The sequence below is a fragment of the Carcharodon carcharias genome, chromosome 13 (assembly GCF_017639515.1).
Source record: "Carcharodon carcharias isolate sCarCar2 chromosome 13, sCarCar2.pri, whole genome shotgun sequence".
NCBI lineage: Eukaryota > Metazoa > Chordata > Chondrichthyes > Lamniformes > Lamnidae > Carcharodon > Carcharodon carcharias.
This window is the reverse complement of record NC_054479.1, coordinates 91,801,814-91,816,113: the sequence shown is the minus strand read 5'-3', so window position 1 is coordinate 91,816,113 and position 14,300 is coordinate 91,801,814. Positions and strand designations below refer to the sequence as shown.

The 14,300-nt window shown below is 41.5% G+C and overlaps 1 protein-coding gene across 2 annotated transcripts in view; it reads left to right on the top strand.

Annotated features, from left to right (window-relative positions):
• The window catches only part of pde3a (phosphodiesterase 3A, cGMP-inhibited), a 470,038-nt gene that overhangs the window by 308,531 nt on the left and 147,207 nt on the right, over positions 1-14,300 (top strand). The window lies entirely within an intron of this gene.

Here is a 14,300-nt window from a genome sequence, read left to right as displayed (position 1 = left end):
TAATGAAATGCTCAGCAGAGAATTGTTTGTTTATATGTGCTCTATATGTTCAATAGGCTGTAGCTCATCAATGTAATATAGATCAAACAAAATGTAACGAGTGCCTACAACATTTACAGAAGAAATATTGAAAAATCAGATTTTTACAGTTACGCCTAAGCTATTCTTAAGTCTTTCCAAACATTCAATTGCATATATTTTATGAAGAAATAATACATTTTGATTGCACAGTGCTTGTGTGAAATGCAGATATGTTAAGGTTCCTTGATTTGGTTGTGTTTATACTGGGACCAACATAGCTTGAAGAGTGGACACAATTTGTTTTGGTCCTTATGTTGCAGAACGAGTTGGGGTGTCCAGTCTATCACTAGTTGTTATAGTTGGAGTCACTTTCATTTCTGGGATGGTGGTTTAGAGGCAAGAGAAACCACCTCGTTTTTAAAAAAAAGACACTGGTTTTTGTAAAGTACAGCTTTAAATTCGCAACCCATATGTAATTGTATCTTAGTCACTGTTTTGAAGGCAATTAAATTTCTGGATTTCATCCAGCTTTCAACATCTTAAGAAGAACGACAGTACTTTATGAATAAGTACAGCTATGAGGCATTGGTGATAATCTTCATTTACAGCTCTAGAAACTATTTCATGCAAGTTAATATGCAAGCATTGTGTGGGTATGATCAAATTGGGGTTAAATGAACCAGGCTGAGTTTTAAAAATCAGTGTTAAAAGAGTACCATTGAATCCATATATTCCCTCAGCATTGCTGAAAGTGTGTACTTTTTGTCAAATGTTAGAAGTAATTATCACAGAGAACTGAACTAAAAGCAATGAGCAATCCAGTAATAATTTTTCAAGGAGAAAAAGCTGGAAATACTCATCAAAAAAGGCAGCATCTTTAGAGAGAGAATCAGAGTTGACATTTCAGGTCAATGACCTTCCATTATAATGTAAATTTTCCATCTATTTTAGAAATCAGGGAAAAGAAGTTTAATGTGTGATTTAAGCACATGGACTGCACAAAGGTTTAAAAAAAACAAGGTTCCTTTATTCCATCAGCATCAAAACTGTATAAACTATCAAGGGAAAGCATAACTTCAAGAAACTATTTACAGAGATTATTCATCATGGATGCTCTAGATCACTGTCCGAGTTGCGGCCTCGATTTCTTAGTGCAGCACTCAAGGGCGTGTTCAGGCTTGTCCTGCTCCCTTCTCTCTCCATGTGACTTCTCCAACTAAGATGTGCTGCCAGTCAGTCTGACTAGACCACAATTCCCCTTCCTGACTCTTCAGCCACCGTTAGGGGCTTCAAGCTGCTCAAGGCTCCTGCCACTCACAAGTCCTTATTGCTTTCTCTTCCTCCTCATAGCCACTGGCTCTGCCCCCCAGCTTGTCAAAGAAACTGCTCCCTATAGGGAGGGGCCTGTAGGAACCAAGCAGTTCTCTTGCTTGGTGCTCTCCCCCACCATCGCCACCTGCTACCGGAGGCCCCACTACAGAAGAAAGAACTTGCATTTATGTAACACCTTTCACAACCTCAGGACGTCTAAACGTGCTTCACAGCTAATGAAGTGCTTTTGAACGATAGTCACTGTTGGAACATAGGTTAATGGGGCAGCCAATTTGCACATAACAAGTTATCACAAATAATAATGAGATAAATGACCAGTTAATTGGTTTGGTCATGTTGCTTAAGAGTTAAGAGTTGACCAGGTCACTGAGGAGTGAGGTGAACAGAGAGTAAAATCAGACAGGCTGTAAAACAGGTGGATCCTGTCAACTTTCCACTGGATAGTTTTAATTAACCCTGAGCAGGCTAATTTTTAGAAAATTTTCTTTCATTTTGTGATAATATACATTTGATGCTACATTTGGGAAGGTCAATGCTGAAGCAAATGAAGAACATGCCCTTGGTTTAAGCATCTTCACTAGTTACCTTATGAGATAATGCTGAGATTAGGTGTGTTCACAAGTCCCCCACTATCAATATCTTGGGGATTACCATTGACCAGATGCTTAACTTAAACAACAATAGAAGGTTCAATACTCTTCGACATACAGCTCACTCCTGACTTCTCAAAAACCTCTCCACTATCGACAAGGCTGAAATCAGGAGTGTAATGAAATAGTCACCATTGATCTCTATGGGCAGCTGCAATAATATTGAAAACATTCAACACCATCCAGGATCTAGCAGGTCATCTGATTTTTTAAATTCTTTCGTGGGATGTGGGCATCACTGACAAGGCCAGCATTTGTTACCCATCCCTAATTACCCTTAAACTGAGTGGCTTGCTAGGCCATTTCAGTGGGGAGTTAAGAGTCAACCACATTGTTGTGGGTCTGGAGTCACATGTAGGCCAGACCAGGTAAAGACGGCTGATTTCTTTCCCTAAAGGACATTAGTGACCTGGACAGGTTTTTACAGCAATCGATGATAGATTCATGGTCACTGTTATGGCGTGGCAGATGTTGTGTGCCAGGCAGATCAAATCCACAAGGGAAACTTGATCGTGTTATACAAAGGTTTTGCAACTTGTATTTATTTTGAGGTGCACGCACTGAATTCAGAAGTAATAACACCGCCAAAACTTTTACAGATTTTTAAAAAACACTAAATTCATATATTTATTAACAACAGAAAATATTTCAAGCACAACACAGGACTACAAATTACTACTGTAATAACTCCTAACATCCCTAATTAACCTGACCCCCAGTTACACCCCCTTTAAGGCAAATGTCCAAAAATAGATTTTAGATTTTAAAAGAATTAACACAGTACTCTAGACAGTGGAATTCCAAGTGGTTTTTCTCCAGCTTCAGTTTAGGTAGACAGCAGGCTATGCACAAATTCTGGAGGCTTCGTTAAGGCTATTCCACACACTTCTGTTAGATCACACAATGCCTTCTCCTGACACATAGGGCTGCATCTTCCGGTCATCAAGCGGGGAGGGGGGGGTGGGGGGTGGTCAGAGCCCGCTCACCAACATGTAAAATGACACAGGGTAACATTGGGCGTGTGTCCTGACATCACCCTGCATCATTTTGATTTTCAGTTTGACAGGAGCACAGCTGAGTCGGCTGCGCACCCACCAAACTATCAATGGCCACTTAAGGCCTTTAAAAAAGTTAAACCAATTAATGGACCTGCTCATCCAACTTTAAAGTTGGCAGGCAGGCGAAGAGCACAGGCGGCCTTCAGGAAAAGTATGAAACCTCATCCACCAGCGGGATGAGGTTTCATGAGGGATTTAAAAGGTGTATAAAATGTTTAAAATAAAAGAAATTGACATGTCCCAACTCATGTGAAAGTCACATGAGGGGACATGTCAGGAATATTTTTTCTACTCTTCCAAAAATTTTTAGAACTTCCACTGATCTCCCTGAGGCAGCGCTTTGCCTCAGGGAGATCTGTGCGCTCTCCCCCGCGCATGTGCGAAAGAGTGCACTCCCGGCTCAGGGAGCCCCCTCCCGCCCGCACAGGGAGCGCACAGCTCTTCTGAGCGGACGTCACGGTGGGCGAGTCTTAATTGGGTAAAATGGCAGCATGCTCCTAATTGGGGGCGCCAATTGGGAACCCGTCCACCTACACTCGTTCCTGCACATTCCCCCTGATATGGGGAAAATGCTGCCCATAGCCTCATTCTCCTTTGTGTTTCTCTCTTTTTAATATGTAAGTTCCATTGTTTCATAAGTCTTTGAAACTGTATCTCCTCCATACCCTGAAAACCTCCTTGTTGTCACTATATATTATCAGTAACCCTTGGGAAAAATAAACACCTTCCTTAGCCTTGCTTGTCTGGCTATTTGTAAACAGACTGAGGTCCCTTTGAAATTAAAATCCCTCTTCATCTATCTAAAAATGCAAATTCCCTTTACACCTTACTTGCTAAGACAGCATCCATGTTTACTCTTTAGCATGTCAAGCACCACGTTCTTTTGCTGAGTCAAACTTGCAGTCTACTTCACTTCAAATGTCATTAAATCGTGCACACAGACAGACCTAACTATACTCATCCCTATAAACCTACTTTACCATAAACCAGAAAAATATGAAAACTATTATACCTTCATGACAATCACCATCACTGAGACCTGTTGTAATATGGGTTTGGTTGTTCTGGTTCATTGATGAGAGGGTCTTGTGTGTTTATGCATGAACTCTTTATTGTTAATCTTTACCTATTTACAGATCCCAGGTTATTGTCATGCATGGTGCTGTTGCCATGCAGGTATCCGGCTTCTAAAGTGTTCTCTCTAGACTGTTCAATCAGTCCATTACCTTGTGACTTTATACATCATATCATGGGCAGTGCTATTCTCCAGTCCCATGTTAATCCTTGCTCTGCCGATCACCTTTACATTACAATGGCATGCAGACACATACATCATACAAAACCCCCAGTCTTCTCTAAAGAAAACTTTTCTCTCTTTCAACAGAGTATTATGCAACACCTTCGGTCTGTCCACAAGTATGGCCCAGACCTCTCTGTTGCTTGCCATTTCAACATACCACCCTGCTGTCATGCCCACTTGTCCATCCTTGGCCTGCTGCAATGTTCCAGTGAAGCTCAACGCAAACTGGAGGAACAGCACCTCATCTTCCGACTAGGCACTTTACAGCCTTCCGGACTGAATATTGAGTTCAACAACTTCAGATCGTGAACTCTCTCCTCCATCCCCCACCCCCTTTCCAATCCCCCTTTTTCCCAATTTATATAGATTTTTCTTTTCCTACCTATTTCCATTATTTTAGAATGTATTTCCACCCATTGTTTTATCTCTACCTTTTAGCCTATTTTGATCCCTTCCCCCTACCCCACCCCCACTAGGGCTATTTGTACCTTGCTCATCCTGCTTTCCACCCTTAATGTCCCCATTAGCACATTTCTTAGCTAATATCACCACCGTCAACACCTCTTTGTTCTTTTGTCTATGACATCTTTTGGCAATCTCCACCTATCATTGACCCTTTATCCAGCTCTACTTGTCCCACCCCCACTTAAACCAGTTTATATTTCACCTCTTTTCTATTTTTCCTTTGTTCTGTTGAAGAGTCATATGGACTCAATGTTAACTGTATTCCTCCCCGCAGATGCTCTCAGACCTGCTGAGTTTTTCCAGGTATTTTTATTTTGGATTTCCAGCATCCACAGTTTTTTGCTTTTATATTATTATGCTACAATATATACTTGCTATCCCTTCTCCCCCAACAATTCTGACAGTCTTGTGGCTTGACAGTTCCTCACATTTGGAGGAATGGTAGAAGTACTCTGTGTTTCTGGTACCCAGTTACTCCCATTTGATTTGTTTTTTGCGCTCCTTTGAGTCGTGTTTCTCTTTATTAACAACTCATCTGCTTTGTCCAGACACCGTGGGTTTGTCCTGTTCCTTCAAGGGAAATGTGCACTCCGTTCATTCCTAGAGTGGACTCGAATTTTCTTTTACTGTGCTGTGCGCCATGTTCTTGCTAGATGTATAAGATTCACAAATGGAACCTTCAATTCTACTTGTTTCACAATCCCAGATGAACATTTGTTTATTGTTTTATCTTCAAATCATTTTGCAAGCTTATGAATCTTTTCGCTCAGCTCAGCTTTTTCTTCTTCTAGTGCCTTGTGTTTCAGTGTCAGATTTACTTTTTGTAAATTCTTCTTTTTGGAGTTACCTCAGATAGCTTTCCTTCATTCATAGCTATTTACTCATTCCACACTGCCGTCTGTCTCCCTCACTCTGGGACCTTTTTAGCTCTATTGCTCTGGGGTCTTTTGTTGCTCATTCTCTGGAGTTTCTTGCTGCCCTTTCTCTGGAGTTTTTTGTTACCCTCTCTGTGGGGTTTCCTGTTGCCCTCAGTACTTCATTCAGAGTTGCCCTCTCTCTGGAGTCTCATATTGCCCTCGGTGCTTTATTGGGAGTTGCCCTCTCTCTGAGGTCTCTTATTGCCCTCGGCGCTTTATTGGGAGTGTGCTAACTCACCCTTGTGTCTGGTGCAGCCATTTCTTTATCCAAAATATGTGTGGCATTTCTAATTTTCTGCCTATGGCCATTTGTGTTTTCTTGTAGTTACTACCATAAATTGCATTGCCCCTTTAAGACTGTTCAGTGCAGTAACTGTTTTTTTCACTTGAGCTGTCTCTGCAACTGTTGGCTCTGTCACTGTGGTTTGCCCGTGCTTTTTCGGGATCGCCACGATCATAGGCCTCTTTTTTTTAAACTTTCAAATCTCGGAAACTGCAGCAACTCTATTCATGGACGACTATATCTGTCTTTTTTCTATGTCTGCAGGTCCTTTTGATGTTGGATGTCCTGTGCTTTGGGAGTATTGGTCGGTTCGTGGTTCGATCAGGACCCTTTTTTTTAACATAAAGCAACAGAGCTTTTCTCCTCAGCACTGCCTGCCCTTCATTTTTTCTCAGCTAACTTTTTTTCTCAGCAGCTCCTTCTTTACTCTGCAGTTTCTCTTCTTAAGCATTTGACTTTGCCAGCCAATTTTTTTGCATTTTTTTTAGCTTGCAGCTGGCTTCCAGCTTCCCTGTGGATATGCTGGGCATTGGGTCTGCCACCTATTCTATAATTAAAGTACAGCTCCTTTTTTGTATTTTTGCTCACTGTCTCAAGAACTGCCCAGTATTCTTCAAACTGCGCGTAATTCAGGGTCTTGCAATTTTTGTATTTTTATTCACCCATCTTCGTGGTCTGACCAGTTTTTTTTCAGTTTTGCTGTGCATCACTTGGGGGTCTCATAATTTTTTATAGTTGTGCTCACCCATCTTTCTGACCTGACCAGGTGTCTTTCCTCTCGTCACTTGGGGATCTTGCAGTGGACTTCCACTCCCTCTGGTGGATTCCTGAACTTTTAAGTTTGTAGCGAAGCTTCTTCAATTGTTTCTTCAGGTTTTCTTCTTAGGGGCACATCTGTCTAGTTCAGCTTTGGCTGCTTTTAGTTTTTCATACCTTGGGATACTGTCCTGGGTTCATCATTTAAAATGCTGCCATCTTTCACATCACCGCTGATGTGATGTCTTTAAGGAGCTCCCACTGCTGCCAACCATGTTGTAATATGGGTTTGGTTGTTGTGGTTCATTGATGAGGAGGTCTTGTGTGTTTAAACATGAACCCTTTATTAGTTAATCTTTAACTCTTTACAGATCCCAAGTTATTGTCATGCATGGTGCTGTTGCTATGCAGGCAGGCTGCTTCTAGAGTGTTCTATCTAGATTGTTCTCTCAGCTTATTACCATGTGACTCTATACATCATACCATGGGTGGTGCTATTCTCCAGTCCCATGTTAACCCTTGCTCTGCCGAGCACCTTTACATTATAACGGCATGCAGGCACACACAACACCACACAACCAGATTAGTTTTCAATTCCAGGTTTGTTAATTGAATTTAAATGCCACCAGCTGCCATGGTACAATATGAACCCTTGTTCCCAGAGCATTGGCCTGGGCCTCTGGATTGACAGTCCAGTGATATTACCACTATTCCAGTTTCCCCATCTGATTGGCACCTCTGACTCAACATTCATCCCCTCTACTACTGATGCACTGTGGCTGCTTAATACACAATATCCAAGATTCACTGCAGCAATTTCCCAGTGACCTCCACCACTGAGAATGTCGTGGGAACAACATCACCTACAAGCTCCCCTCCAAGTCACATATGTATATTTATCATTCCCTGACCAATACCCTGGAATTTCCTGCCTAACACCATTGTGGCAGCACCATCACCACAAAAATTGGTGAGATTCAAGGAAAAAGGCCCACTGCCACTAAGGATGGGCTGTAAGTGTGACCTTGCCAACATTACCCACGTCCTAAGAACAAAAATGAAGAAAATGTGCACAAATTGCTCTTTTTGTATCTTTAATAATTAAGTTTGCATTTAAGCTGAGAAAAAGAAATTGGTTTTAGTCCAAGTGATTTGCTTTAAAATTTAGATTCAACAAGGTTTTGGACTTCAAACAATGCTACTCCAGTTTCACTCCAATGACTAAAGGAGGTGATTACTAATGCTAGGCTGGTCATGGAAATCATTTCAGTCACAACATCAGACAGACTGAAGCATTGCTGAGGACTTCACTGACTCATGGTCGGAACTGTGACCCTTATAACCTATGTTGGATAAGAGGAAGTGATTTGAGTTGTGAAGGTTAGTATGAGGCTCAGAGTGGTATCCAAATATACAGCAACCTCAGTAAATACTTGTCAATTTTTTCTAATTCCAAGTGAGCGCAAACTTTTTAAAACAGGGCTGACAGAAGTGAAACATTCCACTGAAAGCATAGGAAATGGTACTGGCCAAGGACAACACCACAGCAAACCTTACTGCAGCTTGGTTAAATCACCTGTGGAATGTGCAGCATTTTTATTCAGGCAACAAAAATTCTGAGATGAAAGGTATTTCACAGTAGCCACCGGGGTAATCAAACAGCACATGAAATGGGCAGGGTGGCACATTAAATTTTTCTAGAGGAGAAAAAAGGTTATGCTTTCCGCTTTTCTGCTTGGCTCAATTAAGAGCTGTAATCGTACTGGCTTGCCGAAATATAACTCAGGAAGCAGTCAATTCATGTTGAACTGGGACCTTGTCTGCCCACCACAGGTGGACATCAATTATCCCATGGCACTATTTGGAGAAGAGAAGGGGGACTTCCTCCCCTGCGTACTGGCCAATATTTAGCCCTCAACCAACATCACCAGAAAACAAATCATTGGTCATTATCACAGCACTGTTTGTGGGATCTTGCTGTCCACAAAGTAACTATGTTTCACGGGGGTGGGGGGGGGGCACGCAGCAGCAGTGGCATTGCCACTGGACTAGTATTCCAGAGACCCAGGGTAATGCTCTGGGGACCTGGGTTCGAATCCCACCAAGGCAGATGGTGAAATTTGAATTCAATAAAAAAATCTGGAATTAAAACTCCAACGATGACCATGAAACCATTGTCTATTCCTTGTAAATTCCCATCTGGTAGGGAAAGAAATCTGCCAACCTTACCTGGCCTACATGTGACTCCAAACCCACAATGTAGTTGACTCTTAAATGCCCTCTGAACAAGGGCAATTAAGGATGGCCTAAAAATAAATAAATTAATGAAAAAAATTACAACACTGTTTACACTCTGAAAGCACTTAATTTGCCATCAAGCACTTTGGGTTGTCCTGAGATCCTGAAAGGGGCTATATATATATACATTGTTTCTTTTCAACCAATCTGTGTCTCATGCTAACCCTCACAACTCAAATCACTTCCTCTTATCCAACATAGGTTACAAGGGTCACAGTTCCGACCATGAGTCAGTGATGTCCTCACCAATGCTTCAGTCTGTCTGATGTTGTGACTGAAATGATTTCCATAACCAGCCTAGCATCAGTAATCACCTTTCGTTAGCCATTGTAGTGAAACTGGAGTAACGTCGATGGCCTTGCTGAACCTAAATTTTAAAGCAAATCACTTGGACTAAAACCAGTTTCTTTTTCTCAGTTTAAACGCAAACTTATTTATTAAAGATACAAAAAGAGTGAATTGTGCACATTTACTTCATTTTTATTCTCAGGATGTGGGTAACGTTGGCAAGGTCACACTTATAGCCCATCCCTAGTGGCAGTGGGCCTTCTTACTTGAACCGCACCAATTTTTATGGTGATGGTACTCAACCAGTCACATTACTTGCAGCACTTGTAACGTAAACATGAAAAGGAAATTAAATTATTCATTCTAGTTTGCCAGAAAATTGGCCATTTAATTTTAGAAATAACTGCACAAGGATTCCCTCACACAAACCTGGGCCTCGGACATGAATTTTACTTCAATCCCAAAATCCCAAACACTGCATTAAAAACTGGTTTTCCCAGTTGTTGTCTACCTGAGACAGGAAGATGCATCATGGCTGATGTAAATTGCAGTTATGTCTTCCTGCCATGGAATTATACTCCACACATTGCATCATCAGCCTGGGCCTTGTGATAAGTCATTGACTCATGATTATGCATAACATTTACACATAGCTTTTCCATTTATGCTGATTCTATTTTGTTAATAGATTTAATTATTTGCAGCACTTTATGAAGTTTAAGTCTGACATGAAAGTTTTCATATGTTAATTAGGTCTTATGAGGCTTATTTTGAATGTATTGTTGAGAACTAATGTTTTCCACAGTTGAAAGGATATGTTTATGGGGTATTTTACAGGGAGGTTAGATGTTGTCGTAATTTAGACAGTTCCAGACCTTGGGGAATGATGAGCTGCTCTGGCTCCTGGTTGATCTTTGACAGTGGTGCAGCAACCTACCAAATACTGGTTTCAGCAGGAACTGCTAACCTATAGTGGGAAGGATGAGGGAGGAAGATGACTTTTATGATCATGTTAAACGATGGCAAAAATAGTTTGGGAGGGGGAAGAATATTGAAAATGCTTGCGTCTTAAGTAAATCTACTCAGGACAGTGGGTCAGAATAAATTGTACAATGTAAGAGGCTTTGAAAAACAGTTATTTATTACTTTTAAGCATGTTTTCAAAATAGTGGGTGAAGAGAATTAGATCCTGAATATTGCTGAAAAAAGAGGAGTGCTGTGGAAGTTTTTTGTCTTGCACTCATCAGGACAGATTCACAAGAATACCAATTATAAAAGGAACAACAACTTATACTGCATGAGAAGACACTGCTGATTGGTTGGCAAGTGGATTCTGATTGGTGGAGGCATTGTCATGGAACAGTTAACTACCAAGCTTTTGTGGAAGTTCAAACCAGTTCTGTTTGGTCAAAACATTGCCAAGGGGAATGAACCAGGGAATGGCTGACCCCCAAGCTTTTGTTTATTTGGAAAAGGCGCAATGCATGGACATGCTCCTTCTGTGTGCAAAGGACAGGGCCCTGTTTGTGAATATATGTAGCTTTTGGCACATATACATGAGCCACACTGTGAGCCCGAATGAGCATCTTAAGTTGGTTGTCAGTATAATTCTTAGCTCAATCAGGATTGTCTAGAAAATGCCATCCAATCACGGGATCACATCTAATGTTGGACCCTATGTTTTTAGCTCTGAAAGCACGGGCTGGTTGGGTAGCTCAGTACTTTGCCTGTTGCAAACAGCCAAAGGGATGTGATGATTGATACGATCCACCAGTCATAGCGATCTATGGCCTACATACCTGAATAGAATTAGATCCCTTACAAATAGTATCAGTAATGTGTACAGTATAGTTAGCTTGTATGGTTCAGTAAATTAGTGGATATCTGCCGCCATATTGGTGATGGGTCATGGTAAGAATCTGAGACGATGCTGCAGGCCCCAGGCCTCTTTGGAACAATGTCACAGGACATCTGTAGCTGGTGCAGAAATTGAGTGGTGTGAAGCGGATACCGTGTCAACATATAAAAAGCAAGTTAGAGAGGAGATTGAAGGAAAAGGGGCAAAAAAGGAAATGGAAAGATGTATTACTACTTCTTTGGAAGATAAGGACCAACTCAGACAATTCTTTTTGCTTGCTCTAGTTTCTATGCAATGCTATGGCAGAGGAAAAAAGGGCTTGATTTTCGCAGTGCCTTCCATGACTTCAGGACGTTCCAAAGCACTCTACAGCCAATGAAGTCGTTTTGAAGTATAGTCTCTGTTGAACTGTAAGAGTGATAGCCAATTAAAGTATTGTTTAAAAGGGAGGTGATTCTATTCCCCAACAGTGACATCCTCTACCTTGACTGGTATAAGATTATTCCTCAACAGGCTCTCAAAAAAAGCCACTGCATTTCATAGCTACAGGCAAAGTTGTGCTATTACCTGACTGTATTCTAAATCTCCCTCACATCAACCAGAACTGCAAGCCATTCTAAATTCCCTTGTGATTCTATTTAATGCAGCTTTTGGTCAGGAAGCCAATATCTGTTCACTGAATTTATTTCCAAATCTGCCATGTTTTTCACTAAGTGTAAGGAAATGACAATATTTGAGATTAAATCTGCTGTATTAGGTATGGCTTCAGCACATCTCTCTTCTTTCAGTCATCACCTACATTAGAAATATCTCTCCATGATCTATCTGTGTCTGAATGCATCAGGATTGTTATCCCATTATGCTTAACTTTATTATGACATGATAATTTTCAGGGCTTCATATTCCAAATTCCAAATACTTCCTTGCACTGTCTGAGTGGAAGGGGCACTTATAAAAAAAACTTTTAATAAGTATAAATATTCCATTTGCATTACACGGAGGGAGCACCCACCTGGAAAAAGGCAGCTTATGGAAAGTAAACCACTCACTTCATAGCTGGCAGCGCTTGGAGTTAATGACATAGGGAGTGGGACGAGGGACCAAGATCAGAACTTTCGGATCATAGAATGATATGGCACAGAAGGAGACCATTCAGCCTATCATGTCTGTGCCAGCTCTTTAAAAGAACCATCCAATCAGACCCACTCCCCCACCCTTTCCCCATAGTCTTGCATTTTTTCCATTTTTCATATTTCTACGATTCCCCTTTGAAAATTACTCTTGAATCTGCTTCCACCGCCCTTCCAGATCAGAACAACTTGCTGCATAAAAAATCCGTCTCCTTGTGTTGCCGCTGGTTCTTTTGCCATTAGCCCCTCTGGCTACTGACCCTTTGCAAGACTCTTAACCGGGAGTCTCACTTTCTTCTAAGGTCCTCACCCTGTACATTGGTATCGATGACACAGAACAAACTATGGGCACAATTTCCACTTTATGTGGAAAACCTTTATTAACCCACTAAGCAATAGTATATTTTTACAACACCAGTTGCTTAGTCAGACCCGCGTGCTGGAGCTCATCCCTAGGTGGTCGGTCCACTGAACGAATTCCTCCACACGACTTCCAGTGACTGACCAGATCACACTTACTGGTTGCAGCCCCAAAGTCCTTGAGAGCTGTGGCCTTATACCCCTTTCTGACCCTGGTCTCTCAGCATGAGGTAATAACTTAAATCGAGTCATCTGATTGGATTATCAATCCCACCCTGGCCGTGCAAAGACAACCTGCACGTGGCCATTTCCTGCTCTCAGCAGGAGGGGTTGGTTCGGGGGGGTGGGGGGGGTGCGGTAGGGGGCTGGTGGGTGTTGGGGGTGTAGGGGGTGGGAGGGATAGGAGGGGGTGGGTCGTGTCTCCAGGTACCTGCCGCAATGGATGTGATTTCTGTATCTTGGTAACGTGGGAAGAAAGCCATTCACACACACCCGAGAGGTCATTATCTAGGTCAGCTTATGTTAGCCACTGCCCCAGTGACATGTCCTGACGTACGTGTGTGTGTGTGTGTATGTGTGTATTATTGTCGTCTTTATTTTTAAAAAGTTCCTTATAAACCTCAATGTTGATGTCTTTGGTCACAAATCTGTATGCGATGTCCTCTGCACTTCATGTTCCTACCATCCAGTTCTGAGCTCAGGGTGTTGGACCATCTCACAACTGGTTACATCTTGACATAAGTATAAAGCTAATACATATTAAAAAGAAACAAAGAGAGGCCTTACATCATCACAGAAATACACAAACTATCAAAATGCCTTACACCTTCTTCAATTGGTAACAGATTCTCCTTCTTACTTATCTATCAAAACCCTTCATGATTTTGAACACCTCTTTCAAAACTTGCTTAATTATTTCTGCTCTAAGGAAAGCAACCACAGCTTCTCCAGTATCTCCATGTAACTGAAGTCCCACAACCCTGGTGCTATCTTACTAAATAATTTCTGCACCCTCTCTCAGGTTTTGAGATCGTCCTCAAAGCATGATGCTCAGAACTGGACACACTACGCCAGCTGGGGGAATTACTAGTGTTTTATAACTGATTGAAATTCTAAATCTCCATCAAGTCAACCAGAATGGCAGGCTGTTCTAAATTCCCCTTTGAAACTATTTTGTGCGATTTTTGATCTGGCAGCTGATATCATTTTATCGAGTCTTATTCTACATCTGATTTGTTTTTCACTAAAATGGAAAGGAAATTACAGCAGTTGAGATTAAATCTATTGCATTAGACACCTCCTTGGCCTCCTACACTGTTCCAATGAAGCTCAAGAGAAGCTGGAGGATCAGCATCTCACCTTTAAACTCGGCACTTACAACCTTCCAGATTCAACACAGAGTTCGACAATTTCGAATCATAACCACTGCTCCCATTTTTTCAGATAACAGCTATTGGTAATTATTCTGTCATTCACAATTACACCGCCTCTAGACCTATCTTTGTCTCTTTACTTATCCCATTACCAGCCCATTTTGTCTTGCACCATCATCGCTTTAATTCCTCATTAAACTCTCCTGCACCC